General features: G+C 47.2%; 1 protein-coding gene and 1 long non-coding RNA gene across 3 annotated transcripts in view; one reads left to right on the top strand and one right to left on the bottom strand.

Moving 5' to 3' along the window:
- The window catches only part of MMD (monocyte to macrophage differentiation associated), a 125,654-nt gene extending 113,594 nt beyond the window's left edge, over nucleotides 1-12,060 (bottom strand). For both annotated transcript variants that reach the window (XM_053294169.1, XM_053294168.1), the window contains exon 1: nucleotides 11,965-12,060. The gene's annotated coding sequence lies outside the window, so the exon portion shown is untranslated. The remainder of the gene's footprint in view (nucleotides 1-11,964) is intronic.
- A 100-nt stretch (nucleotides 12,061-12,160) lies between these two features.
- LOC128344303 (uncharacterized) overlaps nucleotides 12,161-12,541 on the top strand; it is a 112,948-nt gene continuing 112,567 nt past the window's right edge. The window contains exon 1 of the long non-coding RNA XR_008315779.1: nucleotides 12,161-12,396. This is a non-coding gene — a long non-coding RNA (uncharacterized LOC128344303). The remainder of the gene's footprint in view (nucleotides 12,397-12,541) is intronic.

Genomic DNA, 12,541 nt, shown 5'->3' with positions numbered 1-12,541 from the left:
GCCTGGGGTGTGTGGAGGCCCTGGACTTTGAGGGGCTGGGTCCCATTTAAAATCTCATCTTGGCCCATTCCAACCTTGCTATGCCCCTGGCGGTCACTACACATGGGTTTCTGCACAACACCTGCACAGAAGAAACTTCCATGTAGAAAATGTGTCTCTTGTAAATTGACCCTGAATTTTCCATCCATGACTGGGATATTTGAGAGTTAGAGTCAATAATAAAAGAACAGCACACTGCTTGTGACAGGAAGGGGCAAATAACAATGATTTCTTAGTCTGGCAGGGGCTGGTTTTGGCCCTGGCAGAACTTGGCTGTCTGCTCCTGTTGCAAATTCCTCTGTCTAGTGTGGCAAACTAATGTATCCTCCTCCCTCTTGGTGTCAAACTAAGCACTGGTGTCGTGAATGCACATATACCCCATCATCAGCCAACAGTCATCATAAGACAAAGGCTGGCAGGAATCATTCACTGGTTAAGATCTCCCCCCTCACCACCTTCTTCTTCCCCTATTTTGCTAGTGGCTATTTGGGCAGGTGATCCTCTAGGACAAAGTCATGTTTTTTTAAAAAAGAATGAGATGAGACAGAGAAAATGATACTTGGAATCCTCGCATATACTCCTGATTGTTGTTCTAAGTCTTTTACAGAGATGGCTCATGTTTTCAGGTTTTGATCAACAACCATGTCTAGATGGTACAGTGTTCCTTTTAACAAGGATTTCCAAATATTGTTGACTACAAGTCCCATCATTCCTGTTTGGACAGGGGCGCAGTTTCAGTGCTTGCCCTAGGCGCTATTTTCCCTAGTTACGCCTCTGCATGGACCAATGGTTTGACCTGATAGGAGGTTTTTAGAAAGACCCTCAAGACCCAACTGTCTTCTCAAGCTTTTAACAGAAATTAATTTTAAACAGTTTAATTTTTTTTAAACTGTTAACATTTTAAATTGATTTTAAACGTATCCTGTGGAATTGTTTCAACTTTTTATTCTGTGAAATTATTTTAATTGTTTTTACTCTGTTTTATATTTAATATAAAGGAGGTGAGGCAAGTTGAGGCGAATCTCTTTACAAAAGGCAGTTTACAGACCTTGGGTAAGAAGCAGGGGAAGGGCTTTCAGAGTCAGGAAAAGAAGCAGGAGCAAGCAGGTACCTGTACCTGTGAGGTGTAAATAGAAGGTACCTGGTTGCTCTAAGAGCCTCTATAGATGACTAGAGTACCCCAGGCAACCTCTTTTGTTCCAATCATCTGTATGATCCATCTTATGTGGTAAGGAAGATTTTCTACTTATCAGGCATATGTGTGCTAAAATGATGAGCTCATCATCAGCTAACAGAAAGGGGATGTTTAAATAGGGATAGGAAAGGGCAATGAACTGGGAGGGTGTGAAGTGACATTGGGCCAGTTCAGACAATACTTTTTCAGCCCATATGATTAAAAGGGGGATACTCCAAGATCGCACGATACACACGATAAAGCTGTCTTCATGCAGAAATCCCAGCATCCTCCTGACCTGTTCTTTTATCTACTGTGGGGGCAGATTATCTGAACCACTCCTCTATATGCTCTCCAAATATTAGTTTAAATGAGCATTTGGAGCACATCTAGAGTGACAGTTCAGACAATCTGCCATTGCCACGTGATAAAGGAATATGCTGGGAGGATGTCCAGATTAGGGATGTGCACAAAACTGGTTTTGCCGGAATCCCAACTGGATTTGAGCTGACCTCGCCAGGCTCAGTTTTGTGCCCGAATGAACAGGACCCGGTTCGAGTTCGAACCAAGCCAGTCTGACCAGCTCAGAGCTCTACTGGTAAAGAAGAATCCAGTGAGGATTCCCCTTTACCAGTTAAAGGGGTAGGGGGGTTTCCCTAAGGGTAGAGAGTGTGGGAGGAGAGAAAATAACTACTACATAGAGCCCCTGGTGGCGCAGTGGTAAAACTGCCGCCCTGTAACCAGAAGGTTACAAGTTCGATCCTGACCAGGGGCTCAAGGTTGACTCAGCCTTCCATCCTTCCGAGGTCGGTAAAATGAGTACCCAGAATGTTGGGGGCAATATGCTAAAATCATTGTAAACCGCTTAGAGAGCTCCGGCTATAGAGCGGTATATAAATGTAAGTGCTATTGCTATTACTATTGCTACTTACCAGTGCTGGCAGCTGTGGCTGCAGCAGTGGCTGTGGCAGTGGCTGTGGCAGTGGCTGTGGGGGTGGGGGGCAGGGCAGGGCAGGGCGGCCACCTTCTGTGGCCCAGTTTGGGCCTCTGTGCATGCATGGAGGTCACAAAATGGCTTCCGTGTATGCGCAGAGTCCTGAACCAGGCTGGCGGTGACTCGGCCTACTCTGGGGGAGGCTGGCAAGGTTGGGAGGAGCCACCTCCACTGCCATCCCACAGCTGCTGCCGCCACAATTTTCAGTGCTGGCACTGGTAAGTAGTTATTTCTCCCCTCCCACACACTCTACCCTCCAGGAATCCCCCTGCCCCTTTTACTGCCCCCCCTTTACTAGTAAAGGGAAATCCTCACTGGATCCCCCTTTACCAGTAGAGCTCTGAGCTGGCCCAGTTCAGTTGGAACCCGGACGGGCCGAGGCTGGTCTGGTTCAGCCTCAAACCCGTCGAGTCAAGTGGCTCAGTGTCAAGCCCAGCTTGAACCAAGCCGGCTCACACACCCCTAGTCAGGATGTCCACAAAAGACATCACAAAGAGTATATTTTCAGTGTTTCCCCCTTTTATTTGCGTGGGCTAGTTCTGAGGGAAAATGTATTCTCCAAACCAGCACTTACAGGTACAAAAAGGCTAGAGCAACATGAAACATGGAACTTCTGGTAAACACTGAAAACCACAGTTGGCTATGAACTTCGGGTAAACACTGAACTTCTGGTAAACACTGAAAAATCACAACTGGCTATGTTTTCCTGTGAGCACCATAGAAAAATATTATTTTTCATATGAAATGATTTTTTAATTGGAAAGAACACAAACTCTTGTCTTTCATGGTGTCTCTTGGTTGAGTTGGGGTAGAGAGACACAGGCCATGTTCAGGTGTTAAACAAGAAATGCCAAGCACGTTTACAAGGGCTAGAAGAGGGTCGCAAGTCCCTCCCTGGCACATCATTCACTTCCCAGTCATGCTGCTCATGGAAACAGCCATGTTTGTCTGCAGAGGAAAGCACCATAACCATGATGGCAGGCATAAGAACATAAGAACAGCCCTACTGGATCAGGCCCAAGGCCCATCTAATCCAGCATCCTGTTTCGCACAGTGGCCCACCAGATGCCACTGGGAGCCTACAGGCAGGAGTTGAGGGCGTGCCCTCTCTCCTGCCATTACTTCCCTGCAACTGGTACTCAGAGGCATCCAGCCCTTGATGCTGGAGGTGGCCCACAGCCCTCCGACTAGTAGCCATTGATAGACCTATGCTCCATGAAGTCATCCAAACCCCTCTTAAAGCCATCCAGGTTGTTGGCTGTCACCACATCCTGTGGCAGAGAGTTCCACAAGTGGATCACACGTTGTGTGAAAAAGTACTTCCGTTTGTTGGTCCTAGACCTCCTGGCAATCAATTTCATGGAGTGACCCCTGGTTCTAGTGTTGTGTGAGAGGGAAAAGAATCTCTCTCTCTCCACTTTCTCCACACCATGCATGATTTTATAGACCTCTATCATTTAGACCTCTAAACTAAAAAGCCCCAGGTGTTGTAGTCTTGCCTCATAAGAAAGGTGCTCTAGGCCCCTGATCATCTTGGTTGCCCTCTTCTGTACCTTCTCCAGTTCAACAATGTCCTTTTTAAGATGTGGTGACCAGAATTGTACGCAGTACTCCAAGTGTGGTCGCACCATAGTTTTGTATAAGGGCATTATAATGTTAGCTGTTTTATTTTCAATCCCCTTCCTAATGATCCCTAGCATGGAATTTGCCTTTTTCACAGCTGCCGCACATTGAGTTGACACTTTCAACGAGCTGTCCACCACAACCCCAAGATCCCTCTCCTGGTCCGTCACTGACAGCTCGGATCCCATCAGCATATATTTGAAGTTGGGGTTTTTTGTCCCAATGTGCATCACTTTAAACTTGCTAATATTGAACCGCATTTGCCATTTTGTCGCCCACTCCCCCAGTTTGGAGAGATCCTTTTGGAGCTGCTTACAATCCGTTTGGGATTTCACTACCCGAAAGAGTTTGGTATCATCTGCAAATTTGGCCACATCGCTGCTTACCCCTGCTTCTAGATCATTTATGAATAAATTAAAAAGCACCGGTCCCAGTACAGATCCCTGGGGGACCCCACTTCTTACTTCCCTCCATTGTGAAAACTCTCCATTTATACCTACCCTCTGTTTCCTGTCTTTCAACCAGTTAGCAATCCACACATGTATTTGTCCCTTTATCCCATGACAGCTAAGTTTCCTCAGGTGTCCTTGATGAGGAACTTTGTCAAAAGCTTTTTGGAAGTCCAGGTAGACTATGTCAACTGGATCACCTTGATCCACACACTCGTTGACACTCTCAAAGAAGTCCAAAAGGTTGGTGAGGCAAGATTTACCTTTGCGGAAGCCATGCTGGCTCACTCCCAGCAGGGCCTGTTCTTCTAGATGCTTTACAATTTTATCCTTGAGGATGCTTTCCATCAATTTGCCTGGAACGGACGTTAGGCTAACTGGCCTGTAATTTCCCGGATCGCCCCTGGGTCCCTTTTTGAAAGTCGGTGTTACATTTGCTACTCTCCAGTCCTTTGGTACAGAGCCCGATTTCAGGGATAAGTTAAATATTTTAGCAAGGAGGTCGGCAATTTCACATTTGAGTTCTTTGAGGACTCTTGGATGGATGCCATCCGACCCTGGTGATTTGTTAGCTTTCAGTTTTTCCAGACAGTTTAGAACATCATCCCTTGTCACTTCTATCTGACTCAGCTCTCTAGCCTCCATCCCTAAAAAGCCTGGTTCAGGAAAAGGTATATGCTCAGTATCCTCTGCCGTGAAGACAGATGCAAAGAACTCATTCAGCTTCTCTGCAACCTCCATATCCTCCTTAATAATCCCTTTCACTCCCTCGTTGTCTAATGGTCCAACTGCCTCTCTGGCAGGTTTCCTGCTTCTGATGTACTTAAAGAAGTTTTTGTTATTCCCCTTGATACTTTTGGCTAAATGTTCCTCAAACTCTCTTTTTGCCTCCCTTATTGTCACCTTGCATTTCTTTTGCCAGAGTTTGTGTTCCTTTCTGTTCTCTTCGTTTGGACAGGCCTTCCAATTTCGAAAGGAAGTCTTCTTCCCTTTTATGGCTTCCTTGATGGTACCCATTAGCCATGCTGGCATCCTCCTGGACTTAGTGGTACCTTTCCTCCCTTTGGGTATACAATCTAACTGGGCTTCTAGTATTATGGTTTTGAGTAAACTCCATGCACTCTGGAGCGAAGTGACTCTCCTGATTTTCCCCCTCAGCTTTCTTTTCACCATACTCCTCATTTTGGAGAAGTTTCCTCTTCTGAAATTCAAAATGTCTGTGTTAGACATCGTTGGTGATTCTCTCCCCGCATGTATGCTGAAATTGATGGCACTGTGGTCACTGTTCCCTAAAGGGTCGATGACACTGACGTCACGCACCAGGTCCTGGGTGTCACTCAGAATTAGATCCAAGGTCGCCTTCTCTCTGGTCGGTTCCATGACCAACTGTTCTAGGGCACAGTCATTTAGCATATCTAGAAATCTGACCTCTTTGTCCTGACCTGAATGTGAATTTACCCAGTCTATGTGTGGGTAATTGAAGTCACCCATAATTACAGCCCTGCCTCTCCTTGACACCTCCCTGATTTCCTCCTGCATATCCCAGTCACTGTCGGCATTTTGATCCGGAGGGCGATAGCACGTCCCCAGTAGCACGTTTCCTTTCCGGCCTTGTATAGTCACCCACAGGGTTTCTCCATATAATAGCTCCTGCTTTGAGGAGCGACTGTCACCAAGCTCCACCATCTGGGATCTACCCGAGAGATAGGAACGGAACCACTGCAAAGCAGTGCCCCCTATTCCCAACTCCTCCAGGCGACCCAGAAGGATACCATGGTTGATGGTATCGAACGCCGCCGAGTGATGCAAGAGGACCAACAGAGTCACACTCCCTCTGTAGATTCCCTGGTAAAGGTCATCCATCAGGCCGACCATCAGGCCGACCAACCCCATAGCCTGTTCTAAAGCCAGTTTGAAATGGGTCTAGATAATCAGTTTCCTCCAAAACCGCCTGGAGCTGGTTAGCCACCACCCTCTCTATTACTTTGCCCAGCCAGGGGAGATTGGAGATTGGCCTATAACTATCCATCGCTGAGGGATCCAGGGTAGGCTTCTTAAGAAAAGGTCTAACTATTGCCTCCTTCAAACAAGGAGGCACCCTACCCCCCCCCAGCGATGCATTTATGATATTAACTAGGCCATCTCCAACAATCTCTCCACTAGATCGAAGCAGCCAGGTCGGGCAAGGATCCAGAGAACAAGTGGTAGGCCGTACCGCTCCAAGCAGCTTGTCCACGTCATCAGGAGTCACAGATTGAAACTGATCCAACCTAACACTACAAGAGGGATCGCAGGATACCTCCCTCACAGACCCTGCAGAAATAGTGGAGTCCAATTCGGTCCGAATACAGGAGATTTTATTCACAAAGAACCCACTAAAGGCGTCACAGCAGAGTGTCTCTGGAAGCTGATTTGAGGCAGAAGGAGCAAAGATTATACTCCTCACCACCCAGGATAACTCTGCCGTACGTGAACCCGCAGACGCAATGCGCGCCGACCAAAAACGCTTTTTGCTGCGTGCACTGCCATTGCATAGGTTTTCAAATGGGTTCTATGCTGCATCCTGTCAGATTCGAGCCGAGTTCTCCTCCACTTGCGTTCCAGTCGCCTACCAAGCCTCTTCATCCCCCGCAACTCCTCCGTGTACCAGGGGGCCATCTTAGAAGCAGGCCTGGAGGGACGCTTAGGAGCGATAATATCTACTGCCCTGGTGAGTTCTCTATTCCATGTTCCCAACAGGGCATCGACAGAATCACTGGCTGCACCAACATCTAAACCCTCCAAGGCCTTTTGGAAACCTGCTGGATCCAGCAGCCTTTTTGGGCGGACCATCCTAATAGGTCCATCACCCCTGCAGGGGTGGATTGTGACCGTGATACCAACCCTAACCAGGTAGTGATCCGTCCATGACAATGGGGTAACCACCGGATTCCCCACCCACGGAACACCCCCCTGATCCGAACAGAAGACCAAATCCAGTGTGTGGCCAGCAACATGAGTTAATTCAAAAATTAATTGGGATAGGCCCATAGTTGTCATGGCCGCTATGAACTCCTGAGCCGCACCAGACAAGCCAGTCCCAAAGTGGATATTGAAGTCCCCCAGCACCAAGAGCCTGGGGGACTCCCAACACCAACTCCACGACCAGCTCCGTCAGCTCAGTTAGGGAGTCAGTTGGGCAGCGGGGTGAACGGTACACCAACAGAATCCCCAATCTATCCCTAGTTCCCAGCCTCAAGAATACACACTCAGTATAGGTCAACTGTCTCACAGGGGCCCTGGTAAGGGAAATTGTATTCTTATGGACCACAGCCACTCCACCCCCACCCCCCGCCCACTTCCCCTAACCTGCTCCACAACAGAGTAACCTGGAGGGAGAAGCTGAGCCCACAATGGGCCACTCGCTTCCCCCAACCAGATCTCAGTTATACATGCCAGGTCAGCTCCCTCATCCATGATCAAATCATGAACAATTTTGGTCTTGTTTTGAACCGATCTGGCATTACAAAGGAGCAAGGTCAGGCTCTGTGGGTAGTTGGTGCTGCTCCCCAAGGCCTGAGAGTTGTCAGAACAGTTGGAAGTAGAAATAGTTACTAAATTACTAATTTCTCTTCCCCTGTAACGGCCAGCTGTTCTGCCAGTGCCAATTCTTCTATTCCCCACCACTACAGCAATAGCTGCTCCAAGGCTGCCAGGCGCACCCCCTGCATCATCCCCCTCAGGAGAGCCCAAACACATCTCATCAACTAGGCTTGGCACAACTCAGGGCAATAAAAACAATACTTAACCCAAAATATCCACCCACCCACAAAACAACCAGAAGTCCCACAGGCAGGCAGGCAAGTGGCGGCAGCAGCAGCAGGCAAACAGCAGAGGAGCCACACCCAGCACAGGCTCTCACGCTGTGCCTCTTGCTGGTGGATGGTCTTGCTCCTCTGCTGGGCACAGGGAACAGGCAGCAGGCAGCTACAACCCCAGCCACTGGCAGTCTCCTAAGTAGCCCAGGGGCGGGCAGATGGAAGCCCAGGACCCCAGTCCTGCCAACACTCAGCTGTAACAGAGCTGGCAGGCAGAAATCCCACAGGCGGCAGCAGCAGCAGCAGCAGATGGCAAACAGCAGAGGAACCACACCCAGCACAGGCTCTCACCCTGTGCCTCTTGCTGGTGGATGGTCCCTTCCCGCTAAACTCCTGCAAAACTCCTACGTCCTGTTTGCTATCCCTGTTCGCTATGCTGTCGGGCCTTCACCTCATTTGTAGAGTAGCCTTCCAACTGTCCCACAGGATGTGAGTCAAAGGAAAGGAATGTGGGCCTCTCCCAACCCTAGCTGACTCCACCCCCACCACTAAGTAAACAGTGCCTTTAGGTAACCCTAAGAACTCCTAGCCCTGTGATATCTTAACCCGAACAAGTAACACACAGAGAGATAGAGAGACTAAGACCTACCGCTTAAAGAGAAACAGCCCCTGCAAAACTCCCCTCTTCCTGTTAGTTTGTTTGAAGGCGAAAAGGCTAGATGTTTAGAAAGGCTTCTGTGCTCAGTCATCTGGGTTGCCCCAGGCTGCTGGTCATGGAAGTACCTGCCATCACGGTTATGGTGCTTCCCCCTTCAGACAAATGCTGCTGTTTCCATGAGCAGCATGACTGGGAAATGAGTGATGTGCCAGGGTGGGACTTCCGTCCCTCCTCCAGCACTGGTGAACATGCAAAACTACCTCTGTGGTCCTGTGAGCAAAATGCTAGGAAAAGTACTTGGGTATAAGGAGGCCTATGGTTGGTTTCCTACAGAGATGCAACCCCAAGAGTGGGGTTCCAGCAGAGAACCTGGAAGGCCTGTGGATGCCCATGGATAATAGCCTTGACAGATGGACACACAAAGCACTGGTAGAAGGTGGAAGCAAGAAATTTCTAATATTTCACCCACAGTTAGGCAATTGCAAAGTGTCTTACAAAATACCCTTTCAGTAGTAAGAAGGGACAAAGTAGAGAACATGATCACAACCTTTGGACAGGTGACCAAAGTCTAATGGGAAGTTGACATGGATGGCGGGGCGGGGGAAACATGATAAACAGGGCTTCTGCTGCTGTATGCCAGAGCAGATAATGTGAGGGTGTGGGTGGGGGGGGTGTTGCATGGAATCACTTTCTTGTCTCTAGCAGAGGTCAGGGGGCTTTGGAGCTGGTGTAAGTATAAGCCTCTTTGTAGCACGAGGGCAGTGCCAGAGCACTTCAGTGTAAACGAGAGCGAGGCTCAAGTTATTTCTGCACCGGAAATGAAATGTACTATCATAAGCAGCGCCTCTCATGTTGATGGATGGTTATTTGACCTCCATGGGTAAACACAGAGGCTTCCTTATGGGCAGTCCCCTAATAATTTAAATGCTAAATGATTATTATTTACTTCATGAAGCTTGAACCAAAGCTGCTTATACACCAAACAAAAGCATTAGAGGTTTATTGGCACCATGGCCCTTTAGCTGTCAGAATGGCTTAATTAATATTGATGCATTTGGATTTTTTAAATCCAAAGAGATTATTAGGGAGGGCAATACCCTGTAGCAAGTTGATTAAAAAGGTGCGTGTGTGTGTGTGTATCACAAAAAGAACCACTGTTGTATCTGTGGCCATAAAGTCTCCTTTAAAGGGAAAAATGGTGGAGCAGCTCGGGAACAGCTAGCCACTGAGAAGAAAGGTCCAAAGCCCTATCTCAGGGCTCTCGAGGTGGTTTCAAAATCTTTGCACACAAGTGTGTGTTTTATTCTTAGGCCATCTAGTGGTGAAAACTGGATCTTTTATCACATAAGGAGTACGATCCCAAGAAACCACTTCAAGATTTCTTTACAGAGGGCTAGTTCACACCATACTATACCTTAACTGCCTACAAGATTAGAAAGGGGTCGTGCTGAGAGAGCCCACCCATCTTGAGTTCTTCTGTGGCCATCCCTATATGCTTCTGGCACAAACCTTTACGGTGCGGGGGGGGGGGGGGGGCTGTTCTTTAAACAAGGTGTAGAGCAGCCATTTGGATAAACAGTCCCCACCACCCATGATAAGAGGATGTGCCAGGAAGGTTACAAATTCAAAAGAATGCCTCTGAACACAGAAACAAGTGCCAAAAGAGGGACAAAAGTCCCACCCGGCACTTGACTCACCTCCTCCCAGTCATGTTGCTCACAGAAATGGCAGCACAAATTTGTCCGCAGAGGGAAGCACCATAACCATGATGGTTCCATGTTACGTCTGGAGGCGGCCATTGTGTTTCACTCACAGTCTTCTGTTTTACTAATTAGTCCATACATCTGTGGTCTCTTTACCTTATATAATATGAGGACTTCTTCTTTACTGAATAGCTAAGCTGCTTAGAAGTTGAGTATTCTGCTTTGTAAACCACTGTGAGTTACTTCTCTTTTACTCTTATGTAGTTCTTGTATTTTAGTTTTTCTATACCTATCAGAATCAAGGTTTTATTTTTCTGTCATTTGAATGTGGCCTACGTGCGTACCCCATGCGTCCCATTCACCATGGTCTAGCTAGTATGAGTATCTAGTAGTATGTATGTATATGAGTATCTAGTAGTATGAGTATCTAGTAGTACATGGTCTAGTAGTATGAGTATGAGTTCCATTGTTTAAACTTGCCTGTTTGTTTGTAAGAATTGAGCTATTACTATTATCTGTAATTTAGTTTGTTTAAATGCCTTTGAATTTGCTAGTTTGTTTGCAAAAAGCTATTTATCATAACCTTGGTTTAGTTAGTTTATATATCTTTGCTATACTGTTTTAACTTGCTAGTCTGTTTGTGAGAAGTTATGTATTATAACCTCTTTTGTCTTTGTACTTGAGTTTTATCTTATTTCCTTTTTTATAAGGTTATAATTATGGCTTGCTTTTATCTATTTTTTAAATTGAGTGTAGTTTCATATATCACCTTCTATAACTATTCCCTATTATCCTCACTGGTATAGTTTATATGTTGTAGTTCCCTGAAGAAGAGTTTACTCAAAGTGTCGGGATCTGTTTAATACACCGCTACTGCACGGTCTCTGTTTCCTTCTTTCCAGCTTGAAGAATATCCACTCAAAACAGTCACAACCCCTTCTGTTTCAGAAGGAGAAAGGTATCTAAAACTCTTTAGTTTTCTCACCAGCCATTTAACAGCTTTGTGTTTCGGGGTGTGTGGGGGGGAAGTTTGACATACTTACTCTTGATATGGGTTTAATTCCCCCTGAGAAATAGAGGGGGAAGTTCACACTGATCAGATTCACACGGAATCTGATCACTGTATGTGTGCATATAAAGTCACAGTGACACAAACCAGCAATGTTCACCATTATGGATAACCGATTCCATGATACCTATACGGCAAGATTTTGTTGTGGGTCTATAGTTCTATAAGGTGAATCACCACTTTGACAGGTGCCTTTTTGCCCAGTTAGCAGGGGTCTGCGCAATTCTGTACCTGAGCAGGGACTGCTCCAGCTCCCCAAAATCACACGTGCTTGCTGATGTTCTCAGTACTGTGGCATAGCAATCTAATTGTTTGCCATCCTATGGTTTCTTGTAAAGAATATGTCAGACTCTCAGGGGGTGGGGTGGGCTCCTAGCCCTCCTTGAGCTCCAGAATGACTGGGTCAGCACCAAAAAAAGGTCAGCCTCAGCAATAGCCAGAGAAGATGAGTTTGTCACCTGAGTCCTCCTCCTGGCTTGCTGCATTCAGCCAGTTCCCGTTCCTGGCTCCCATACTCAGAAGCAGCTCCTCACCATCGGCTGCTTTGTCTTTAAATGCCCCAGTGTGCACTGCTGACAGGGCTTAAAGCCTACTTCCAGCCCGCCCCCGTCCTGACCTTGCTTCCTGTTTCCTGCCCCGCCCAACCTAGCTGTCTCCCTGGAGCTGTTTCCTGCAGCTCTCCCTGCCTTGCTGCTCTCTCAACCCCACTGGGATCTGACCAGCCTGGACCCCTCTCATCCCTACTGCCCCCTGAAGGGAATGAACACCCCACAGGGGGGATGCCACGCCCTTCTCCAGGCTCCACAGGGCCACCCAAGCAACCAGGCAACATGGCATCCTGACAGAAAAAAATCAATCTTTATTTATTCTTGACCAGCAGAAGTTCACACGTGAGAAAAATACAGTTTTACAACATATGGCCATAATGCAAATAAAATGTAAAGAATTTGTTTTTCTCCACTGTCTCGTTGTACTTTGGGGATCAGTAGGCCTTTAGAGCTGCCAGCATATCTGACAATGTGGAGGTAGTGCTGA

The sequence above is a fragment of the Hemicordylus capensis genome, chromosome 2, assembly GCF_027244095.1.
Source record: "Hemicordylus capensis ecotype Gifberg chromosome 2, rHemCap1.1.pri, whole genome shotgun sequence".
Taxonomy (NCBI): domain Eukaryota; kingdom Metazoa; phylum Chordata; class Lepidosauria; order Squamata; family Cordylidae; genus Hemicordylus; species Hemicordylus capensis.
The sequence above is the reverse complement of the archived record's forward strand: the minus strand, read 5'-3'. Positions and strand labels throughout refer to the sequence as shown.